This window comes from Halyomorpha halys, unplaced genomic scaffold (genome assembly GCF_000696795.3).
Source record: "Halyomorpha halys isolate HHAL.00 unplaced genomic scaffold, Hhal_1.1 Scaffold995.1, whole genome shotgun sequence".
NCBI classification, from domain to species: domain Eukaryota; kingdom Metazoa; phylum Arthropoda; class Insecta; order Hemiptera; family Pentatomidae; genus Halyomorpha; species Halyomorpha halys.
The window spans coordinates 19978-22909 of record NW_027110402.1 but is presented as its reverse complement, the minus strand read 5'-3'; positions in this window follow the sequence as shown (position 1 = coordinate 22909).

Here is a 2932-nt window from a genome sequence, read left to right as displayed (position 1 = left end):
TATAATTATGGCATGATGTAGTCAGATGTCAAAATTCTCATCATTTAAGCGAATGATAAAAACCATAGTTAAGGAGGAAACAAAAAAAAAGTTACAGAACAAGTATACTTAAGTTCTATATCGGTGAAACTTAGAATCAACTTAAAAATCACTTTTCCCAACACAAAACTTCTTTAAATTTTCATTTCATCATTTGCCTCCAAATTGTCAGAACTCGCTTTAAACCTAAATCATGATTTAAACTTCGATTCTTGCTACTGTCCTCAACCATAAATAACGCCTCATGTCGGAGTCCATTCATATAAATTTAACAGAGAATTCCGTCAGCTATGAAGTCGATAAAGACTGCATCTCCCTGACATACCATTTTAACCCTTACATACATACATTTTAAACCTTATAAAACCCCAATAATTCTTATTTTCTCTACGTTATGAATTTCAGAAGCCCAATTTCCTGTCATGTCTTTTATTTTATAAATTCTCAGCCAATTTCCAATGAGTATTCGAAAATATCTGATTTATATAAGGCTGGATTTTATCGAGAAGACGATTCGACAGAAATACTTCGTAGAATTAGTTGCTCAAGCAATAATAATTAAAAAAAAAAACTCCGTTTTCGCCCATTTGTTCTAATAAATCATGATTCACCAATTAAAAATTGCTACAGTTTTATAGAAACTAAATCATGGTAACTATTACTTATATTAGATTTGAATTTTCGAGAACACTAACAAGATCTATCGGCTGTGATCTCAGTTTTAGGTAACTTTGGTAACCTAATTAACAAAACTGTAGGACAGAAGCAGTTAGCTAAGTTACCGGAGTTTTACTAAAATCTTGGACAACTCTTAGTTTACCGTAAATTGGTGCAACCGGTCCTTAATGTAATTATTTCGTTCCTCTAGACACTACCATATCAGATTTACTCCAAATTTGGAGCAGTTGTTCGATTAGTAAAGACTTTGAAAAATGTGAAATTGTAGAGATGTTTAGACTCGTTTTTGAATTAAATATCTGTAAAGTTTTAATAAATGCACTCAAAACAGAGAACAAAATGTTTTAGAATTGCTGAAGAAGCTTCTCTAATTTTGGAAGAGATATGGGAGAAATATGATTTTACAATATGTTGCATCATATTTCATATGGTATACCACTCTATAAAGCTTAGTGTATACATCGGGACCTGGTTGTGTGTTACTTCAGGTATTCGGGAGTGTATATTGAATTTTTTATTTATATAAATGTGGAAAAGGGGTGTTGAAATTGTGAGGCCTGCTTATCAATAAACATGCATATATTTCCTCTAAATTCAAATATTAATTCCCCGGAGGGGCAGATCGTGTTAGTAATGTTAGTTTAAATAATTATTTCATTATATGACATAAGAGCAAATCATGGGGTCTTATATAGTAGGAAATTTGTTGCTTACATGGTGGTGTCTTCTAGGGGCAATCCAGGTTCTATCTTGCATACCACGATAGATAATTTAGGTGATATCGCAGTGGAGGCGTCTTCGGGGTCTTCCGGTGTCCGCGGCAAGGAGAGACATCAGAAAATGAGATCCCGACTCCGACTTTATACAAATTCAAAAAATAACCGAAAATATCGGATACTCAAATCCGACACTTAGTATAAGATATGATTTTTCAAAACCTTGACCATTCGACTAATGAACAACGACTTCGGAATATGGAAAACAAACAAAAAAAAACAACAACAATGTAGACCTAGGTTGGATAATTTAAAAAAATATATTATTCAGAAAATTTAATTTTAAATTTTGAATTAGGTTTTGAAAACTTTTATCTCACACTAAGCTATATAGAGTGGTATACCACATGAAAGATCTTAGGATGTACTGTTAAATGAAATCTCTCTTACATCTCTAGCTAATGTAGATAAGGTTCTTCTGCAATTCTAGAACATTTCGTTCTCTGTTTTTAAGTCCATTTATGAGAACTTTACAGCTGTTTAATTTAAAAACGATTGTACACAACTCTAAAATTTCTTATTTTTCCAAAATTGCCAATCGAACAACTGTACCAAACTTAGAGTAAATCTGATATGGTAATGTACTAAGGGCCAAAATAATTATATTCAGGGCTAGTAGTACCAATTTCCAGTAAAACTAAGATTTGTATAACTTACTGTTGAATCTGGTCAATAGTTTTGTTAATCGGGTTACCAAGGTTACCTGAAACTGAGATAACTGTCGATGGACCGCGCTAGTTTTCTTGAAAATTCAAATCGAGTATTGGTCGAACATCATAACTATTACATAAGTTTTTCTGTTTATATCAAAGTTTTTTCTCAAACTCTGGTAACTATAGGTAGACCGCACTAGTGTTCTAAAATAATTCAAATCAAATATTAGTCGAACTTCATAATTATTACGTTTTTCTGTTTTTGGTTTTTTAATTTCATTACTTACGCAGAGATAAGGTAAGTAACATTTATCATATTATAGGTGCCATAAAACTATAAACAATTTAAAACATCAGTGAGTTATAATTTATTAGAACAAATGGTCAAAGATGAAATACTTTCCTTTTTTTTTCATTATTACTGGAGCCACAAATCGTCTATCTCTATCAAATCCATTATATGAATTTGGAATGAAACGGAAAAGTAAAGTAGACCTTCGCTAAAAAACAGATCCAGTTGAACTATGAAAGGTTCCTTGTATGGTATGACTCAACGGCTACCGTGAAACAGATAATAATTATCTGCCCCGCCAGATTCGAATCCGGATAGTTGGAGTCAGTAGTCCGTTGCCTTAGCAATGAGCTACCCACTCCAATATAATTGAAATACAAGTTTTAAAATAATAATTTTAGGTTTATGACTGTGGTAGGCTTCTCAAAGTAGAACTATTTTTTTTTCTTTTTGGTCTATTACCCTTACTTTTATTAAATAATGTGTTTGAACAA